Source organism: Aedes aegypti, chromosome 2 (assembly GCF_002204515.2).
Source record: "Aedes aegypti strain LVP_AGWG chromosome 2, AaegL5.0 Primary Assembly, whole genome shotgun sequence".
In the NCBI taxonomy this organism is placed as follows: domain Eukaryota; kingdom Metazoa; phylum Arthropoda; class Insecta; order Diptera; family Culicidae; genus Aedes; species Aedes aegypti.
Window position 1 is genome coordinate 157,621,215 of NC_035108.1, and position 23,553 is coordinate 157,644,767.

The following is a 23,553-nucleotide window of genomic DNA, read 5'->3' on the forward strand; positions in this document are numbered from 1 at the left end:
ATCCTCGGATCAAAAGTCGGTTTTTCAAGCGATCTTTATACCCTTCTTATGGTTGTAAGAAGGGTAAAAAGAGGAATTTTAGAGATTTTTTTGGATAAAATCGATTTTTATCTCTGTAACTTTACGTTCGATTGCAGCATGTTTATGAATGATGTCAAAGCTTTCAATCGATGGAAAAAGTGCTCAAATCGGATCAAAAATAGCTGAGAAATTGATCAAAATGTAAAAAATTGAATATTCTAAAATAAACTTATTTATTTCCAGTACTTTACAAAATTCTTCTATTGATATCTCTGTAACAAATAATCCGATTTCAATGAAAATTTGAAGGGTTATGAATGAATGTTAGAGCTTCCATAAGTCGATAAAAGAACTCAAATCGGTTTCAAAAATGGCTGAGAAATTGATCAAAATGCAAACAGTTGAAAGTAATAAAATATGCTTTTTCTAGTACTTCACGATACTGTTTGAATCATAACTCTGTAACGAAATGTCCGATCGCAATGAAATTCAATAGCGTTCTATGGGAATGTTGTAGCTTTCATTTAGAGCTAAAAGTGTTTAAATCGGTTGACAAACAGCTGAGATAATTGAGTGACATTTTTTGTAACACACACACACACACATACACACACACATACACACACACGGACATGTGCTCAGTTCGTCGAGCTCTATCGATTGGTATATGAGACTTGGCCCTCCGGGCCTCGGATCAAAAGTCGGTTTTTCAAGCGATCTTTATACCCTTCTTATGGTTGTAAGAAGGGTAAAAAGAGGAATTTTAGAGATTTTTTTGGATAAAATCGATTTTTATCTCTGTAACTTTACGTTCGATTGCAGCATGTTTATGAATGATGTCAAAGCTTTCAATCGATGGAAAAAGAGCTCAAATCGGATCAAAAATAGCTGAGAAATTGATCAAAATGTAAAAAATTGAATATTCTAAAATAAACTTATTTATTTCCAGTACTTTACAAAATTCTTCTATTGATATCTCTGTAACAAATAATCCGATTTCAATGAAAATTTGAAGGGTTATGAATGAATGTTAGAGCTTCCATAAGTCGATAAAAGAACTCAAATCGGTTCAAAAATGGCTGAGAAATTGATCAAAATGCAAACAGTTGAAAATATTAGAATATGCTTTTCTAGTACTTCACGATACTGTTTGAATCATAACTCTGTAACGAAATGTCCGATCGCAATGAAATTCAATAGCGTTCTATGGGAATGTTGTAGCTTTCTTTTAGAGCTAAAAGTGTTTAAATCGGTTGACAAACGGCTGAGATAATTGAGTGACATTTTTTGTAACACACACACACACACACACACATACACACACACATACACACACACATACACACACACACATACACACACACGGACATGTGCTCAGTTCGTCGAGCTCTATCGATTGGTATATGAGACTTGGCCCTCCGGGCCTCGGATCAAAAGTCGGTTTTTCAAGCGATCTTTATACCCTTCTTATGGTTGTAAGAAGGGTAAAAAGAGGAATTTTAGAGATTTTTTTGGATAAAATCGATTTTTATCTCTGTAACTTTACGTTCGATTGCAGCATGTTTATGAATGATGTCAAAGCTTTCAATCGATGGAAAAAGAGCTCAAATCGGATCAAAAATAGCTGAGAAATTGATCAAAATGTAAAAAATTGAATATTCTAAAATAAACTTATTTATTTCCAGTACTTTACAAAATTCTTCTATTGATATCTCTGTAACAAATAATCCGATTTCAATGAAAATTTGAAGGGTTATGAATGAATGTTAGAGCTTCCATAAGTCGATAAAAGAACTCAAATCGGTTCAAAAATGGCTGAGAAATTGATCAAAATGCAAACAGTTGAAAGTAATAAAATATGCTTTTTCTAGTACTTCACGATACTGTTTGAATCATAACTCTGTAACGAAATGTCCGATCGCAATGAAATTCAATAGCGTTCTATGGGAATGTTGTAGCTTTCATTTAGAGCTAAAAGTGTTTAAATCGGTTGACAAACAGCTGAGATAATTGAGTGACATTTTTGTAACACACACACACACACATACACACACACATACACACACACATACACACACACATACACACACACATACACACACACGGACATGTGCTCAGTTCGTCGAGCTCTATCGATTGGTATATGAGACTTGGCCCTCCGGGCCTCGGATCAAAAGTCGGTTTTTCAAGCGATCTTTATACCCTTCTTATGGTTGTAAGAAGGGTAAAAGGGGAATTTTAGAGATTTTTGAAAATAATGATTTTATCTCTGTAATTTATAATTCGATTGCAATATGATTGTGAATGATATCCGAGCTTTCAATCGACGAAAAAAGAGCTAAAATTGGATTAAAAATAGCTGAGAAATTGATCAAAATGTAAAAAAAATGAATATTTCAGAGAATTTTTTTTCCAGTACTTTAGAAAATTCTTCCAATGATATCTCTGAAACTAGTAATCCGATTTCAATGAAAATTTGAAGGCTTATGATTGAATGTCAGAGCTTTCATTAGCCGATAAAAGAACTTAAATCGGTTCAAAAATGGCTGAGATATCGATCAAAATGCAGACAATTGAAAATATTAGAATATGCTTTTTCTAGTACTTCACGATACTGTTTGAATCATAACTCTGTAACGAAATGTCCGATCGCAATGAAATTCAATAGCGTTCTATGGGAATGTTGTAGCTTTCTTTAAGAGCTAAAAGTGTTTAAATCGGTTGACAAACGGCTGAGATAATTGAGTGACATTTTTTGTAACACACACACACATACACACACACATACACACACACATACACACACACGGACATGTGCTCAGTTCGTCGAGCTCTATCGATTGGTATATGAGACTTGGCCCTCCGGGCCTCGGATCAAAAGTCGGTTTTTCAAGCGATCTTTATACCCTTCTTATGGTTGTAAGAAGGGTAAAATGGAAAGATGTTTGTATGTCACGAAATAGCTTGAAAACGGGTCAACGGATTTACCTGATTATTCCACTGTTGTATTCGTCACGGGTTCCGACGTGTTTGTGTGAGGAAAATGTTTAGGATTAGTCTCCGGGATAGTTGAATCAACGGAAGAGAGCTAATCTGTCACTTTGTATGGGAGTTAAGCATCTTTCAACAGCCTGCTTGATGGCAAGACGAAGTTTGCCGGGGCCACTAGTGTACAATAAGTGTCAATCTAAACCTGTGCTAACCTGATCTACTCTTTACCTACGCCTGCTTAACTCAACAAACTGGTACATAGCCGAACATCAACTTAATTCTTTGAACTTGAGATTGAGCTTGATTGGCCGCCCGTGGTTGCTACTCCAGTATCGCCAGATCAGCTGCACTTACACAAGGAACCAACCAGATGACTGCTTGGGATTAACAGGCTCAGTGTGCTGGTGATCTTCTATTTTTAGGCAACAATGGTGCCTTCCACGTCAGAATGCAGACCAATGAGGGAAAGGGGAAGGAATTGATGATGCATTCAACTGGAGGGATCCAGTTCCAGATGCTTTTTTTATATTATTATCCCATGGTTGACCGTATATACCACTGCGTCAACGCTAGTTCATGCGGGAAGGGTGAAAGGATGGGGTAATTTTTATGGTAGAGAGGCTTGCTGGTTTGGTTAGCAGACTGCCTATGTATCAGGCGTAAAGGAAGGCATGTTATAATGATGAACGAATGGAAGCGTAGAGAAACGGTTTATTTCTGTCCGTCTCGGTTTCTAGCAAATGCTATGAACTGTAATAGATGCATCAACTGTGATATAATAGTAGTGGTAGATAGAAGCAAGGGAAGATACAACTACAAAGTACGAGGAAAGGGGCGGGCCTGGGATTGAACTCATGCTTATGAAGCAGAAGCGCCATTAGACCACCAACCCCGTCCCGAACATCAAATTTATTCTTTGTATATTGTCACTATTATCACTGGTTTCGAGCTAATCATCAAGTAACAACCAGAGCAAAGTCCTAAACTAAGTTAAGCTCAGCTCTTATAACAGACCTGCGCAACCTTTTTGAATTGTCGACTAAACTCCAGAAGCAATATTGTTTGGCGGGTCAAATTTTTTGGTTCACAAGATATTTTTTTGTGAGTTCGAACAAAAGGCCCTCAGTGAAGATTTCTTTTAGGGTTCTGTCTAGAATCATGCATTTGCAAAAACAAAAAAGCAGTTTTTATCCAAATAAAAAACAAATCTAGAAAAACTTCCGTTTCTTCATTTTGTCAATTACAATAAACGGAGTTCTTTTTTTATATTATTTCTTCATTAGTATCATTCCAAACATTACATTCATTTCTTATACCTAGGTGTTCTGTGTTATTAGAAAACACTATCATCCTAATTTGGTAAAACAAATTTATATTTGTATTAACATTTTGTCAACAAAATGTTTTATTACATTTCATTTGCCGTAGCAGTTCAGATTTTTTACAGGTGAGTTGATTTCACCTGCTTATAAGAGAGAAAAAAAAATAACGAAACGGAGTTCTTGTTTTTCGTGATTTGTTGACCTATCGGAAGAAAACTGTATTGAAAATTTTGACTAATGACAACTAACAACAGTTGATTTCTGTTGAGATCCAGCACAGGTTTCCGTGAAATACCGTCCAGAATTCTGTTATGACTTCTCCTAGGATTCTGTCAGAATTGTGCTCACTATTACGATAGAATCCAGCTCAGGATTTGTTTTAAAATCCGTATCCCAGATTTTGTGAGAATATTGTGTAGGATTTTTGAGATGTTTTGTTGAAAATTTTCGCTAGGATTACATCAGAATCTCGTCCAAGATATATTTTAAAATTATGTTTCAAAATGCAAAATTCGATTAAAATCTTACTCAATACTTTATCAGAAATTTAGCTTGGATTATGTAAAATCCCACTGAGTTTATATGAGATTTATATCTCTTCCTCGGTAGTATTCTTAGCTAGAATTCAAGGCCTATCATTTTGTAAGAATCTTTCCCAAGTTGTGCGTGAAAATCATGACTGCATTATAGACTGGAATCCTGGATATACATTTTGAACATTTCTGGGAGGGATTTTTCCTGGAAATGAATCGAAAAAACATTATAATAAAAAAAAACCTAAAGGTCGTAGACACAAAAGTCAATTTGGACAACACATTTCAGATGTAAAAATGTGAAACATAATAGAATCGTTCTGGTAGGCTTCGATCTCACGACTCTCAATACGCTAGACTGGCGCGTTAACCAACTACGCCACAGAACGGGTAACGATTCTGCAGCGCAATCGGCCAACCTGAAACCAAAGTCCGTCACGACCCCATATTCTCCTTCACAAACCTACACCTCCATGCCCAACTCGACTCTCTTAAGCGTGCCTACGAACAACATTGAGAGATTTATCTCAGAGGCCCGTGGGGTGGTGACGGACTTTGGTTTCAGGTTGGCCGATTGCGCTTCAATCAGGGGCCTCCCTTACTTGTAATGTCCGCGGCTACAAAGCAAAGCATGCTGTGTCTGGGTTCGATTCCCGATCGCTCCAGCATCTGCTCGTAATGGAAATTTCCTAGACTTTCCTGAGCATATAGTATCATCCTGGGAGGGAGAATCCGATACGAAATTTATGTGCGTCAAGGTGAGCCGAGATTCTGCTGTCACGAACTGTCATTGTGAGCCCAGATTTCAAACAAAGGACAAACATAATAAAAGCGCGTAATTGATTAAAATAAATTTTTGCATTTTATCAAATGTGACAAAAAATCGATTGAAAAGCTATTCATGCTTATTCAAAAGTAATGTCACGATAGTACCTTTTATTCTGATTGAATATAAAGTATTCAAATACACATCATTTTACTTTTTCTAACAAAAACAAAAATTCGGCCCATTTTCCATGTTTTTCCAGAACGATCGAAGGTACACAACAAAAGAAAACTAGCGATTTTCATCAAGTCTGCCTTGATTGTCGTTGGCAAGCTGGAGTTTTCTTGCAGTTTGAAATAACTTTGTGTCATATTTCGTGTGTAGTATCTGTGCCTCCCTCCCAGGTATCATCATATCCGATATACGAAGATCGAGTAGAGCGGAATTGCGGAAAACCCTGACACCTGGCCGACCAACGTCGAGTCGGAGACCGAGTATACTCCTGCATCTTCATGATTGTCACGGGAAGGAGATGTTCGTGGGAAGGATTTAGAAGCTACACAATCTGGATTGGTAAGTGATGCGATTCACCCATGATGACGAACCAAAGAATGTAAATTCAAAAACAGACAGTGTGTTGTGTTTTCATGTTATGGTCGTTAGGGAAAGAAAGGAATGTTTGTGGTATTCACTATAATAAGAGACCGAGTATACCTCTACATCTCTATGATTATAAACAGGAAGAGGCTTTTTATTAGTAAGGAGGATTTACAAGTTACATCATATAGCTTGAAAAGATGGTCATTTACTAGTAATCAATGAAAACATCGACACTCTTAATATCAATCAAACCTTTCAAAGTTTTTTTTTTTAATTAAAAGAACAAAAGTATAGGTATGTTTATTTTCATTCGTTTTGTAAAACATAAATAGGAAAACATCGACACTTGTAGTGACGCGCTAATCTTTTTTTTTATTAAATGCATACCGTAACATTAGAACAGAACCGAAAGATCTGCGTTTACATAATATAACTTATTTGAAAAGAAGCATGGAACGAGCATGATAGAGCGATTGCCAATCACTTTCAATTTTGTCACCAGCACTCTCTAATAAAACGTGAAAGACGAAAAAATCACTCCAGCGGTGAAAATTAACGAACCGCTGCCTTGGGCTTCTGAAGCGCACTGCCAAAATTTTACAGGGAATTGTTTTTGAATAAAAAGAAAACCTTGGAGGCTTGGTTGGTCTAGTTGATTGAACGATTTGAACTCCAACACAATTTGGGGAACATACAATGTATTGATAACTTTTAATGCTTTTGAATTAACAAAAAAAAATTAAATTGTTCAGTCAGAATGAACCTTTAGTTCAGTCAGAGTGGAGCAAGTGCACTTAGTCCATAAACAAAATTGTTCTATTAGTGGTTTAGATTATGTTTTCCCAGGATTATCACTTCGCATTATATTGTTTGGAAATGTCACAAAGATGTGTGGGAATATTGAATCAAATTTATAACGAGTTAAAACATGTCAAAGTGTTAGACTTAAAGCTCATTTTCCTCAAAACATGACAACTCTGACTTAACGCAGACCAACTGTCTCTCGAATGGCATCATTATTATATGCGCTCACCCTTGTATGCAATTAGAATCCTATGAGTAATCCATGGATGTTCATCTGAACTTATTTTTCTAATCACTTGGTGAATAACCATGCATAATGGTTGACTTACTTCTAAGTCTCAAAGCCCAAGGGAATATTATATTGACTAATAAGCGGTTTCTTCATCACCGCTTAGGCCTTAAACCTGGTTTAATCGTATGGGTAAACGTGGTTTACGGCTTAAGCGAAAGTGAAGAAATCGGCCCTAAAAAAACCAAAAATGTTAATCAATAGTTTCTCGGTATTAACAAGATTAACTGATGGTGATGATCTTTCCAAAACTCTTATCCTTTATTGAAAAGATTCACGAGAATGGAGTCTGTTCTGAAAATTTCTTTACACGGTTTGTGTGAAGCTATGAACTGAATAATTGCAAGTCACTTTGTGAAACACATTATTTTTTTTAATGTCCATACTAATTTCACACGTTCATAAATATTGTGTCCATCGAATCGTCTCTGTTTACAACAGAAAAAAAGTATCCCCTATTTGAATGCTTTTTTGCTTGACCAGTGTCTATCACTCACTACACAGTTGGTTGCCGCGCTGTGTTTGTCCGAAGTTGTTTTGACGATCTTCATCACATTCCGATTGGCGACTGTTGAATGGTTCGCAACGCAATCATTCAAACCTGTATTCGTGTTCTGCTATTCGTTTGTTTTTGGAGTTTGTTGCAAAACACAAAGCAAACTTCGGGTGACAGCGAAAAGCACAGAAAGGGTGGATAGACCCGTTTATATCTCTTCATAGCTTTCCGGTTACAAGCATTTCGCGTGTTGATATGTTTAGATAAAGAACATTTCAATCAAGTTTTCAGATACTGCGGCCACTATCAAACGTCTCTCGAATGGCAAACATGATGCCTATCATATGCGCTCACCCTCGTATGCAATTATAAGCTTATAATCACTTTCCGGTAACTGCTTCGAACTGGTTCCAGTGTTGAACAATGACGATCTGCACTAGCTGTCTCTCTTTGTGTCCTATCCGTTCGCGGAATTGCGATAAAGATCCTACCACTACTTGATTGCGCGCACTTGAACGATCCAATCTGTTTCGCGATCCGGGGGCGACTAACACGAACGCTTCACGGAGAACGCACTGAGAGGGTGTAGTAGATGCGACCTACTAGCACTGACTAGGCTGTAGATTAGGGTGGCCCATAGTGATTAAACTACAACTATCTCAGGTTACACTCCTTTAAATTTGTTCATTTGGATTTCTAGAAGCTGCTGTGAAAGTTTCTGTTTTAAAACAACTAAATATATGAGAATTAAAGAATTAAATTTTCGACCATAGACGAAGCTGTAGTCGATGAATTTATTTCATGATTAACTGTAAGATTTTCAATCAATAGAGAAGATACTGCAACAAACAAAAAATCTGTTCGTTAGGAAACAAACAAGTTTTACCTAGGGAAATAGAAATTCGGTTTTCGCGCGGAATGGGCGAGAAGTTCCATTGAAGAAGGTTGATTTTCAAAAGTGTTCCGATTTTGTTCAAATTTTGGTAGTTGAATCATTATTCAAAAATTTTAGAACCGTATTTTATATTTTGGCATAAAAGTGTCCTTGTTGCGGGTAGGGTAGTTCAAAAACTGATTTTGAAATGCCCTTTCCACCCCGGGGGAAACCAGTATTACAGTTTAGCTAGGTATACATTTTCACAGTAGTTTCTGGGGGTCCAGATTTTTAAAACTTGTTTTTTTTTTGCGTATAGAAATGGGCCACCTAATTGTGTTGTGGATGTTGTGAAAAGTGATAGTAGTACATATCATCAACACGAACACACGCGGCCAAGGGAGGATTCAGAACGCTCATCATGTTCGATCTCTCTGTGCGAGTGTATGATTCCCGCATGCTTTCATTCCGGTTTTGCGCGATATCGAACGACCGAGCAGCGAATAGATTTGAATGCTGGTTGTTCGCACAGCGTTTGACATCGACTGTGATGTAGTTTTGTACTCGTCGGTGTCGTCGTTTGGAAAGTAAACACTGTACGGATTTTGAGTTGGTGCAGTTCAAATAAATGGTTTTATTGGGAGTAGGGTGAAGGGCTGGACTTTTCACCAGGTGACGAACTCCGACTGATTGCGTGGATTTACACTTCTTCGTGCGTCATTGATATTAACTGGAATGGTAGACTAAATCAATTCATTGTGGTTTAATTCTTCGTTACATAATAACTAGTTATGATGTTTGCGGAGCTGTTTTTAGATCACGAGCACTTTATGTTGATTTTTTTTCGCTCAGTGAAAAGTTACGTATTGAATGAGAAAGACCATCCATCCCCATAATGTTAAAACTGGTATAGGAAATGTGCAATGGTTTTCTAGGCTTTCTAGAAGTTTGGGCCCGCGTTGGTAATCGAACACGTTTTATCGTCGATTTTTATTTTTTAAATTCTGTATTAGTATCATTCCAAACATTACATTCATTTCTTATATCTATCTAGGAGTTATGTGTTAGAGAACACTATAATCCTAATTTGGTAAAACAAAAGTAAGCTTTACTTAACATTTGGTTTACAACATAATACATTTCATTTGCCGTAGCAGTTCAGAATTTTTTCAGATGAGTTGATTTCACCTGCTTATAACAGAGAGAAAAAAAAGCTTTCAATTGACTTAACCAAGGACTTAACCTAACTTAACCTAAATATATAACGCATTTATCGTGGCAATAGAAGATTGCAACGATTTTTGTCTAAAAGTATTAATTATGTAATTTGACATTTGTTCCAATGTTACAACATTGGAAATTTTATGTAGGGGAAGACGTGGTAAAATGAACAACTTAAGGATATCATTTTGTTTTTGATAGAAAAACGAGGAATATGTATAGTTCTATCGCAAAAGATCAAAAATATGGATGTTATCTAAAGCAGCAAAAGGTAAAATGAACAGCTGTTGGTGGTAAAATGAACATCATGCAAAAAACGTGAGCAAAACTAAATTCATAAATGATTGTAACCCATTCAAAAAAAAAAAAAAATAAAAATAAAAGCTTCAGATTTGACATCATATTACAACGATATTTACAGCACTGAAAAACCTCAAGACCTCCGAGCCTAAAACGAGATTTTCTAATATCTTAGTTTTAATTGATATTTTCACTTCAATTGACCTCCGTATCAACCCGAACACTCTGATTTATGCTCTAAATCGTCGGTGTGTGATAAAAAATCGTTGTAATTTGTTTTTTTTTTCTCGGTAAAAGGCACGGTGTTCATTTTACCACCACTTCCCCTAAATCATTAGTACTATACCAGGGAGGAAGCTTCAGAATCATATTAAAAATGTGTTTGAATACCAAAAGCTTGTTCTTAAGACAAAGTTTTGATTTTCTATTAATAAGGGGATAGAGACTTTATCTGACCAATTTATTGGAACCCCTCTCATCGTGACAACATGTCTACTTGAAGGTTTCAAATAAAGAGCTTTCGGTTTATGTGGGAATATTATTAGTTGAGTTTTGGAAGCATTAGGAGAAATCTTTCATTTTTGCAAGTATGAAGAAAACATATCCAAACTTTTTTGGAATCGACTACAGATGACACGCAGGCTTCGTCCTTTGGCCGTGAGGCCTGTGTGGATGACCTCGCGGGATTTTGAACGTACCTCACGTTTTCATCCTGCTGAATAGATGGTCGATTTTTTGAAAATCTAGGCAAACCGTTCCGATTTTTTCGTAAAACGCATGTACCTTCCGGATCTAACCTCGGTTTTAAACGCACCTCAAAATTTTCCATACTTCCTTTTTTGAATCGCTTTATATGTTTAATCATTGTACAGAATCGGATTCCTTGTAAAATTTTAGCCCGAAAACATGTAAAAAACTTTATACTTAAGTTGAAATTTGACAACTTTATGGTAAAAAACGTAATCTAATAACGCTATTAATGAGATTTCAAATAAACTTCTTAATATATACTACAAGATGTGTGCATAGAATTGCCTGGATGTATGCAACACTCAAAATTAGACAAAGAAGCAAAAACAAAACATTAGCCGTGATGCGTCATGTTTAATAAATAATTTGTATGCATATGAAGAAACACCCATATATAGAGGTTTCAGCCAAAATTACATGAGAACGTTGCATAATTGTTACATAAAATTTCTTAAGTCACCTGAAAATCATTCGTAGGTCTGTAAACTACATTCCCTATGTACTCACATTGAACGTACCTTGATATATTTCATATTTTATAAATAATTTGTATGCATATGAAGAAACACCCATGTATAGAGGTTTCAGCCAAGTTTATTTAAGTACGTTGCATAATTGTTACTTAAATGTACTTGAGTCACCTGAAAATCATTCGAAGGTCTGTAAACTACATTCCCACTGTACTCATATTGAACGTACCTCGATATATTTCATATTTTATAAATAATTTGTATGCATATGTAGAAACACCCATATATAGAGGTTTCAGCCAAACTTATTTAAGTACGTTGCATAATTGTTACTTAAATGTACTTAAGTCACCTGAAAATCATTTGAAGGTCTGTATTCTACATTCCCACTGTACTCACATTGAACGTACCTCGATATATTTCATATTTTATAAATAGTTTGTATGCATATGAAGAAACACCCATATATAGAGTTTTCAGCCAAACTTATTTAAGTACGTTGCTTAATTGTTACTAATATGTACTTAAGTCACCTGAAAATCATTCGAAGGTCTGTAATCTACTTTCCCAAATATATCAAGGTACGTTCAATGTGAGTACAGTGGGAATGTAGTTTACAGACCTACGAATGATTTTCAGGTGACTTAAGTACATTTGAGTTTGTCCATGGTGGAATCCGAACTGTTAATGGCGAAAATTGAATTTTCGTTGATGTGGGCCATCATTCTGTTCAAAATAACCTTTTCAAAAAGTTTACTGATGGAGGAAAGCAAACTGATTGGACGATTGCTAGAAGCTTCTGCAGGATTTTTGTCTGGTTTTAAAATTGGAACAACCTTAGCATTTTTCCATTTGTCAGGAAAATATGCTAATTGAAAACATTTGTTAAATATATCAACTAAAAATGATAAGCTACTTTCTGGAAGTTAATTGATGAGGATGTAGAGAATTCCATCATTGCCAGGAGCTTTCATATTTTTGAATTTTTTAATAATAGTTCTAACTTCTTTGAAATCAGTCTCATAGGTATTTTCGAAATCGTTCTCTTGATTGAGAATATATTCGAAGTCCTGTGTAACTTGATTTTCAATTGGACTAGTAAGTCCTAAATTAAAATTGTGCGCGCTTTCAAACTGCATAGCAAGTTTTTGAGCTTTTTCGCAATTAGTTAGTAATAATTTATTTTCCTCTATCAATGCCGGTATTGGCCTCTGAGTTTTTTTTTTCAAAATTTTAGAAAATTTCCAAAAGGGCTTAGAGCCAGGGTCCAATTGAGAAATCTTATTTTCAAAATTTTTGTTTCTTAATTGTGCAAAACGTTTCTTGATTTCTTTCTGTAAATCCTGCCATATAATTTTCATAGCAGGATCACGAGTGCGTTGAAATGGCCTTCTCCTCACGTTTTTAAGACGGATTAAGAGTTTAAGATCATCGTCTATAATCACGGACAAAAAATTTTGACTTATTGCGAGTCAATTTTCGCAAGTCAGTTTGGAGCAAATTAACTTGCTGTCCAGAGCATTGAAAAGGCAAATTGCCGTTTTCACTGATTTTATTATATTAGCCACAGAATCGACGTATTGGCTTGTTGATACACGGAATAGTTGAAAAGAGCGTTCAAATTGCTTCAAAACTGATGAAATCTCACTAAATTTGCTAAAACTTTTCTTACTTGTACCAATAGTTGCGGTAAAGTGTTACTATAGTGGAGGATCTATATAGGATCACTATTGGTACATCTACCCTAGGCAGCTATGAAAGTATATTTACCAAGTTGTGTTTCAACTGAAACACCTAAAGTTTCAAAAACTTTAGTTTCAAATGACGAAAACAGTTGATGTTTTCATTACGATAAACAAAAAAGTTAGGATCTCTTTTGAGTTTAGATCCAGGTTTTAAATACGTTTCGGTAATAACTGCTATATGCACGTTATTAACTGTAAGAAAATTAAACAGCATTCCAATTTAAAATATTTAAATTATTATTTGGATCCATTAGAAAATCGTAATCAATTATCAATTTGATTAGTAAATTTTACACCAATTTGGACTGCTTCAGTCATAGTGGAGGCTTTGAACATTGCATCAATCATTAGATTCAATTGTTCAGTTAGAAAATTAAAATCAGAGGCAGACATATCACTTGAAGTGGGTACAGTATCTGATGATTTCCCATTAGAATTTTCGGTAGACGAAGAAGCGGAGTAGGAGTTACCTGTGGCGGTAGGGTTTTTCCATTTGATTTGAAACAAATAGAATGGGTACTCATAGTACGAATAGGGGAGGAGTTCAAATTACCTGCTACGATATCGGCAAAGGATTTTCCGTGGGTAGATAATTGAAATTGAAAGATTTGAACCGCTACCCGACGGATTAAAATTAGTTTGTGAATGAGCATGATTATGATCTTCCTGATGGGTATGATTCATGATCATGCGATCGTTAACTGAAAAATGAGCATTGTTCGATACTCTACCAGGCAAATTCCGGAAACGACCGTTATCGTAACGGATATTATCTTTCATCTGCCTGGCACGAGGCTCAACGACTCTCTTGCGCGAAGGGCAAGACCAAAAATTTGACTTATGATTGCCCTTGCAATTGGCGCATAAGAACTTATCGGTATCTTCCTTCACTGGACAGACGTCCTTGGCGTGAGAAAAACCTCCGCAAATCATGAATTTAGCATCCATGCGGCAATTTTTTGTTCCATGACCCCACGTTTGGCACCGACGGCACTGAGTGGGGTTCTGGTAATTTCCTCCAGAGAAAATATGGAATTGATGGAGCTCTTCACGTATCGCTACAGATCCAAAATATCATTTTGTCCGGTCTGCCTGAACATCGACCAATTAAAGCTCATATTACTTTCTAGGCTCAAACGTGTTTTATTTATAGTCTAGAAAAGTATTGTTTCTGGCCATATTGGAGAAACGAAGATTTTTTATAAATACTGCAAGCATGTAAAAAAAGTCAATTAAATCCTAATTTAATTGTGCAATTTAAATCAAATTATATTTTAAATAAAGTTAAAGTCCTATTTTGCTTGTTTGTTGAGTTAGACTATTGAAATGTTTGATTAACCTTACTATATATTTTATGTAATTTTATGAAAACTGTGTTTTTTCTGGCGACAAAGCGGTGAAGTGACAATAGGTATTTCTGCCTTATGCCCTGGCTTTAGAGCCTTGGCTTAAGCGCCATTACTCGGTGAAATTAAAAGAAAACATTCCTCTTCCCATTATGAAACAATGCAATGTTTTGAAAACACAGGAGCAAGAATAGACATTCATACATGGTCAAACATCAAATTTGAGACTGAGCAAGTAGCAAAAAAGATACTGTCTCGTAAAAAGTGCCGCTTAAAAATACGTATCCACGTGTAATTCATACACACATTTGTCATGAAACTAGAATTGACACGTTCACAGCAAGCATTTTGAAAATAATCAAATGGAATTATTTCACCAAATGGAATTATCTCACCTCTCAACGTATTCTTTCTCCAATCGTAAGTCCAAGCACTTCTCCATGATTAAAATAATACATTTGCTTGAAGTCTTGTTAATCAGGATTATCTGCTTTCAAATCCAGCGATTTTTTTTCGGGTCAGCTCAGCTTATCCCACTTTATTCAATTTCTCTAGCATATTACTTTCACTGATGAAACATTGCACAAAATTCAGGTGTTTTCAAAAATTGTACAAATTTGAAATATGCATGATAAGCCAGAACTCTAACGTAACGAAATTCTACTTTTTGTACGCTACAAAATAACAGCCACATTTTTTGAACGTTCGTCTACGCTCACAGGTTGCTGTGATTTCGGAAGTGACAAAAATCTGCTTTTGGTTTTTCTTTGGCGTTTAAAGTTTTTTCAGTATTTCATTCCATAAAATTGGTATGGGTACTAAAAAATAAGCCAATATTTTACGAATTATGTTATTTCTTCTGTTGAACGGAAAAACCACCTAAAATACAATTGAAATGCTTAGAAACAGAATTTTTCAGTTTACTTTAGAGCAGGGGTTTTTAGCCTTTTTATCTCGCAAAGCACTTTTTGAAATAAAATTGTTGCGCGACGCACCTGCTCTACATGACCAATCAATTTGAAATCCGTAGTTTTACACGCTTAAATCGACCATATGATAATTACGAAAACCGAGAAGTAAGATTTTTGTTGGTCAATCTTTCATTATTTTGATGTTATTTAAAAATTTAATTTCTAACTAGTTGTACCGGAAAACGTTGTACTTCCACGAAGGAAATGTCCTCAAAGAGGCTCTCGTGAAACCTGTGCCAGGAGATCTGGAGTGGCCACATCTGTTTTTATCGTTTTGTTTTCTTTATTGACAAGTTCTCTCGAGCAGAGCTGCTCGATGTCACTATCAATGCTTAAAATTTGCTGATTTGTACAGGCCGACTGCGATACAAATCGGATCATTCCATATCACATCAACATCATGCTGTCTACTCCATCACCAGTGCATTGATGGCGATAGACTATGGATATCACTGATGGGTTAAGTTTAGCTTTAAATTTAGCAGATAAAATGGCAATTTATCAATACGATATTTTCGACAGTGTTGCAGATAGATTGAAACTATGTGTTGGTCACTGAAAAATATTAATAGCATGGATAATGACCACGTGATCACTCATTCTGCAGTGATTTTGATCTAGAGTGCGATGTCGCATCACTGCTGTTGGTTGTCAAATCAAAGTGATATTGATAGCTCGCAAGTGATATTGATAGTTTTAGACCATCAGCCATCAGCAGATATGATTGATATTAGGCAACTCTGCTCTCGAGTTCATGAAGATTGATACGTCGCACGGTATGTTTCCGACAAAAAACGGAAATGTCCTCAAAGAGGCCCTAGCGGAACCTGTGTCAGGTGATGTGGAGTGGCCACTAGCGTGGGACAAAATTTAGATTCTCGCTCCAGTCCACTTTTTGGATTGCATTTGGGTTCCACAACAACTGTGAAAAATTTCAGCTCGATCGGAGAAACTATAATTTAGCGCCAGCCGTTAAAAGTTTGTATAGGATTTACTATGGGAAAACTTACTTTTGCAAAGAAAAATCGCTAGAGGTCGCCCATTAACCTCTATAAAAATTCTGAACACAGACCTCGACAGGTATTTTTACGATGAAGAATGTTGCCGAAGACCGCGAAACAATCCGATCCTTGTGAAAAAAGTTATTCAACGAAAACCTAATGGCAAGGCAACGTTGATTAACACGTAAAGGAATAACAATAATAACAAAATTAGGCAAAATTTCCGAATAGTCTATGCCTAATAACTTTTTTCACAAGCATCGGATTGCGTTGCGGTCTTCGGCAATGTTGTTCAACGTAGAAATGCCTATAGAGATCTGTGTTCAGAATTTTTAAAGAGGACAATGACGACCTCTAGCGATTTTTCTTTGCAAAAGTAAGTTTTCCCATAGTAAATCCCATACAAACTTTTAACGGCTGGCGCTAAAATATAGTTTCTCCGATCGAGCTGAAATTTTGCACAATTGTTGTGGGACCCAAATGCAATCCAAAAAGTTGACTGGAGCGAGAATCTAAATTTTTCATATAACCGTGTCCCAGGCTAGTGGCCACATCTGTGGATATCGATTTTATTCTTCCTTTATTGACATGTTCTTCTGAATTCAAGAAGATTGAGATGTTGCACGTGTAACACTTAAATGTTTTGTGCCAGTCTAAGAATATTCCTTTTTTGTTCGTAATCAAAAGAACAGCAAGCTTTCAGAGTAGCTTTTGTGCCCGATGATTTAAGCTTAAGTAAGTGTTGCGCACGGTGCATAACCAAAGGCAAACGAACTAGACTCTTAAGAAACAATCGATAAGTTATGGAATTTTCCGCAAATTAACTTGTACCTGGTCCTTTGAATTTAGAAAATCCACCAATCGGGAAAAGCGGATCAGTGGAAAGTTTTTAGATTATTTTGAGTCCCCCAGAGCTGACCAATAAAAAAGATCGTACAAAATAGACTGTACATGATAAGGTGGAAATTGCGTCGTAGCTTTAAGGCTCGAACAAATTTATTGCGCTCGTTCCATTTTATTCTGGTGGAGTTCGTTCAAGTGAAAAGATCATTTTCCAAGTCAGTGAAGCTTTTATCGAAAAGTGAAGCCATAGTTCCAAAGTGAACTTTACTATAAATTTGTGAACTTTTATCCGAATTCGAATTTGAATTTACAGAGTCGGATAGTTTGACCTGTAATAGATAATTATTGCCAGTGAGTGATTTATTGTGACCATTCAGGCATCGTCCAGCCCATCCAACGTGGGCAGCTTGTCCAGGCTGGTGCAAATTGTCCCTGGATTGTCCTGAGTCACTTCGAGTCCACGTGATCGGGAATCGCCCACGTGTTCCAATAGGTGTTCCGACTACGGAGTTCCTTCCTGTGTCTAGCCGAAGACTGTTCCGACTAGTGGGCCATTGTGGGTGGAAAATCTCGTCCAACAAGCGTTCCCCCGAATCGATAAGCTCAGACGTGAGCTTGTGCCCAAGTGTGTGCTCGAGTCGCCGATCTGTAATCGAGTAGAATTATCGACGATTGGACTCGTTTCGCCAAAGCGTGAGGCGTAGAGCAACAACAACCCGCTCTAACTCCACCAACCGCCAGGGACGCCTCTACCCTGAAGATCGTGCCCACGCGCGAGTCTACCGTATAGCACACGTTCCAATTAGAATCCGACGAAGCTCTCCTGCCGTCGAGGGACGATCAAGCCATCGCCGTTGGAGCACCACGCCGATGCAGTTAAGGTCAGATCCACACTAGCTTTTGAACAGATTGATTGTATCCGCAAATTGTATATATAGAATAAGCTAAATGAGTTAAATGCGTGACGTCACCAGACAAGTTACTAGGTTTTATTTGAATGTTCACAATAAATTGAGAGCTTGCATATTTTTTTAATAGGTCCTATGCAAATAACTCTCTAAATTCATTTTTCTAAAATAAATTCGTTTAAATTGACTTAGTTTCATAATATTTATTTCGAGTTCGGATTGAAAACGACTCTACTATTCTTTTACGTTTATTTTTAGTAATTATTTAGATTTGTTGGTTCCTTAAGTTAAGACCTTTTCTGCCGCTCAGTTCTGGTTGACTTTTTCTTTTATTTTTTGGTTTAGTTTCCAGTTTTCAGTTGGTTTGTAGTTAGATTTCCGTTCATTTGTCCTTTCGTGTGTGCCATTTTGGAGTTTTTGCTTCTGCATTGAACTATTTGCGACCTGCCCTGAGAAGGGTGGTCTCATACCGGGCTTTGACAGAGTAACGGTCCTTCGGAAGTCGAAGGTGGCGCTAAAGCCGTTGCTTGAGGAGCAGAGAAGAACGTTACATTTTGGCGCCCAACGTGGGGCCTTCGAAAAGCAATAGTTTCACATTTCAAATTAAATTAATTATTTTTCTTTGACTGGCTTTGTACATATTAAATTGAATTCATTGCTTAATTGAACTCTTACATAGTATATTCAGTTACTTTTCAACCTATTCTGTCAATTTCATTTAGTTTCTTCAGTACCTGCGCGGCTAGGTTTAATTTTGATTGATAATTTCGGTAATTAGTGATTAAGTTCGGTCGGTTATTAGTTTTGGTTTTCGGTTATTAGTTTCGGTTATAAGTATTATCGGTTTAGTGTAAAATTTTCAGTGAATTGGTTTGAACTTGTTAAAAAAAATCTTTAATTTAAGTTTTTCTTCATTTGAATTGAATTTTGGTTTGTTTGACAATGGAGTGGTATAAAATAAACGCTTGTTACTTGGACGAAAGTGAACTTAATTATGAACTTTTGTTACGTGACTATTCTACGCGAGGATCGCTCGAAGAACGTAGACGAGATCTCCGTGCGTTACTTCGTGATCCACAATCGGAACGATTAGTGCGAGTAACGGAGCACATGATGGTTGATGACCTCTGCACAGTACCAAGGAAGTTGAAGGAGATTGCGGACATTCTGTTTCGTGGATCTGATCCTTCATGCCTTTCTCGCTTGGTGCACTACCACCAAAGGATTCGACGCTACCAGCCTCGTACTCGTCGTCAGCAAGAAGATGTGCAGTACTTGCTCGATCTGATTGCAAGGATAACCATGCATTATTATGGCCTTAACTTTGACGATACAGTGCGTTCAGTACCAATTGCTGAATCCACAGTTCGGGTACCTCGGTCAGACGAAAATACCGCAGGTGCACCGTTCAGTGTGATCATTGGACCTCAATCCATTTCCGAAAATACCGCTGTTGAACATGAGATTACACAGCGTAATCGAGAGTCTCCCTGGTTGATGACCTGGAATGAGGCAGAAGAAGCGGTTGGAGGAAACATGGAACGATCGGATGATACGACGGGTGTGATACCAGCACTTGTTGAAAATCTTTTGAATTTTCGGAACCAGGATCGAACACAGACCACCGGAGCGGTTCCGCATCAAGCAAATCCATCGGATGCCTCCCTAGAGCAGTGTGGTAATCCTTCCTCAATAGCACATGGAGATGGTCCTACCTTTGACCATGCACCGAATGACCACGGAGTGCAGACTGGAGCGGTAACTGAACCAAACGTGTTCCGTCCGACAATTCCATTGCGGGGAATGTCGGCGACTATCGATCGTTCAAGGTCTGGTTGTTCGACGCCAGTTCCGAACCCTATCCGGTCTAGTCCGGTATCCAATGCCGTACCTGAAAATAGAAATTTGCAGAATAATGAGTACGTCCATGTATCCGAGATTTCAACGTACGTCCAGAGATGCTTCGATCAGTTGGTTCGCCAGAGGTTCTCAACGGTTCGGTTGGACCCAGCCGTTGATGCACTTTCGAATAATCTGGCCGAAATGAATTTCCATCCTCGGACTCAAGCTCTACGTGACACTCGGAATACCAGTGTGAATCAGACATTCAGATTCCCTGATCCTTCGCCACCGTTGCAGTTATCTGGTCCTACTTTGGAACAACGTAGTACCCCTGTGACAAATCCAAGTGGTTGGAATACGATGAATTCAACTAGTAGACCAAGAAATGATTTCCGATCCGCAGCTAACTCTGGTGTAGGAAACGTCACGTTTGCTCCGATGAACCAGATGAATTCTGGCAGGTCGTCTGCTAGCGGTTACCCCAGACGTTTGCCGCATCAGCAGTGTAGCATAATAGAGAAGTGGCCGAAGTTCACTGGCGATACCAATTCGGTCCCTGTCACGGATTTTCTGCGACAAATAGACATTTTGTGTAGATCGTATGATATTACAAAACCAGAGTTACGAATGCACGCCCACCTACTTTTCAAAGATGGCGCGTATGTGTGGTACACAACGTATGAGGAAAAGTTTACGTCGTGGGAAATGTTAGAATCTTATCTTAAGATGCGGTATGACAATCCCAACCGGGATCGCATAATTCGCGAAGAAATGCGTGCAAGAAAACAAAAACCTACAGAGTTATTCAGCGCCTACCTTACGGAAATGGAAATGCTAGCCCAAAGAATGATGAAAAAGATGACTGAAGCTGAGAAGTTTGAAGTCATTGTGGAAAATATGAAGCAATCGTACAAACGTCGACTTGCGTTAGAACCAATTCACTCGATTGAGCATCTGGCGCAATTATGCTTCAAATTTGACGCTCTCGAGTCGAATTTGTACTCAACTGCAGCACATTCGAGGCCAGCCATCAATCAACTAGATTGTGACGAGAATTACGAAGATGAACAACGTGAACTTGAGGAGACGGAAGAATTGAACGCTCTCAAGGCGAGATTCAATAAACGATTTCCAGTGACCAAACCAACCCCCGGAGATAGCAAGGATAAAACTAAGCAAACGATGTGTTGGAATTGTCAATGCGTTGGTCACATGTGGCGAGAATGCGATAAAAGAAAGACTATCTTCTGTCACGTCTGTGGATTAGCCGATACTACGGCCTATAGGTGTCCAAACAAACACGAGTTAGGCCAGAAAGAGGAATTGCCAAAAAACGAGTAGGCGTGGGCAATTCTGGGAATCCATGCCCTCAACGCAACGATCCAGAGGTTCCCAAACCCTTCTATAACATCTTCAATAATGTTCATCAAATCAACACAAAGTTTCATCGTTGTCCACACTTGAAAGTCAAGATACTCTCAGAAGAAATCGAAGGCCTTGCAGATACTGGCGCAAGCCTAACGATAATTAGTTCGGTTGACTTAGTTAACAAATTAGGTTTGAAAATTCATCCGATAGCTGTTAAAATCTCGACAGCTGACGGTACAGCATACCGATGTCTAGGCTTCGTCAATGCACCTTTCACATATCAGGACAAAACTCATGTGATTCAGACAGTTATTGTTCCAGAAGTTTCAAAATGCTTGATATTGGGCGTGGACTTCTTGAATAAATTTGGATTTCGACTTCTTCCTCCATCTCCAGCAACAGTAGCAGGAGGTCAAGATGAAACAAGTAGTTCAAACACCATGCCATTTGCAGATGACTACTTTGGAGATCGCAGTAAAGAAGTTTGCTTCCAGATCGTGCCTAGTTCGGATAATAATTTGTCAGATCCTACGGAAAACATCGATGAGAGTTTGGAGATGCCAACCGTAGAATTACCACAGAAGACCTTTGAAACCTTAGATGACCTAAGTACAGAACATCTCCTTTCGGACATGGAAAGAAAAGCCTTGTTTGAAGCGATCAAGCAGTTACCAGAAACTCATGAAGGCAGCTTGGGTAGGACGCAGTTGATACAGCACCGTATTGATCTGTTACCAGATGCCAAACCCAAACGTATTGCATATTATCGCTGGTCACCTAATGTCGAAAGTGTCATCGATGCCGAAGTGGAACGAATGGAAAAGTTAGGAGTTATTGAGGAGTGCCATGGTCCAGTTGATTTCCTCAATCCGCTTTTACCCATAAAAAAGGCAAACGGTAAATGGCGTATATGCCTGGACTCCCGCAGGCTGAATCAATGTACCAAGAAAGATGACTTTCCATTCCCGAACATGATGGGAATTCTCCAGAGAATTCCCAAATCAAAATACTTTTCGGTGATTGACTTGTCGGAGTCATACTACCAAGTGCCGCTCGAGGCTTCAGCGAAGGACAAGACTGCGTTCCGTACGAACAAAGGTTTATACCGATATACTGTCATGCCATTCGGGTTGACAAACGCCCCAGCAACCATGGCCCGATTGATGACGCGTGTATTAGGTCATGATTTAGAGCCATATGTATACGTTTATTTGGACGATATTATTATCGTGTCCAACAGTATCGACGAGCATATAAGGCTTATTCAGATCGTGGCAGAGAGACTACGTAGAGCAGGATTAACGATAAACCTCCAAAAAAGCAAGTTCTGCCAAAAGAAGATCAAATATCTAGGCTACGTATTATCGGAAGAAGGTCTGTCCATGGACGTAAGCAAAATTCAACCGGTTCTCGATTACCCAGCTCCGAAAACGGTTAAAGATATTCGCCGGTTATTAGGACTTGCCGGATTTTATCAGAAATTCTTGCCAAACTATTCGGAGATTACAACCCCTATTACGAATCTGCTGAGAAAGGGAATGAAAAAGTTTCAGTGGACTGAAGAGGCAGACGCTGCTCTCCAAAAACTTAAAACGGCCTTAGTATCTGCTCCCATATTGGCAAATGCAGATTTTTCATTGCCATTCATAATTGAGACTGACAGCTCTGACTTGGCTGTAGGCGCAGTGCTAGCTCAAGTTCATGACGGAGTACGCAAACCTATTGCGTACTACTCCAAAAAACTTTCGAGTACTCAGCGACGCTATAGTGCCACAGAGCGTGAATGCCTTGCAGTTCTCTTGAGCATTGAAAACTTTAAACATTTCATTGAAGGGTCGCAATTCATCATCCAAACTGACGCGTTGAGTCTAACGTTCCTAAAGACTATGTCCATCGAGAGTAAGTCTCCAAGAATTGCTCGATGGGCGTTAAAACTCTCAAAATACGACATGCTCTTGCAGTATAAGAAAGGGAGCGACAACGTACCTGCCGATGCACTCTCTCGTGCAGTTAACACTATTGATGTGACTTCTAGTTCGGACCCGTACATCACCCAACTAATGAAGATGATTCAAACCGTACCCGAACGTTA

General features: G+C 37.9%; 1 protein-coding gene across 1 annotated transcript in view; it reads right to left on the reverse strand.

Moving 5' to 3' along the window:
- LOC5576901 (peptidoglycan-recognition protein LC) overlaps window positions 1-8,388 on the reverse strand; it is an 85,351-nt gene extending 76,963 nt beyond the window's left edge. The window contains exon 1 of the mRNA XM_021842921.1: window positions 8,177-8,388. The gene's annotated coding sequence lies outside the window, so the exon portion shown is untranslated. The remainder of the gene's footprint in view (window positions 1-8,176) is intronic.
- Window positions 8,389-23,553: the final 15,165 nt, after the last annotated feature.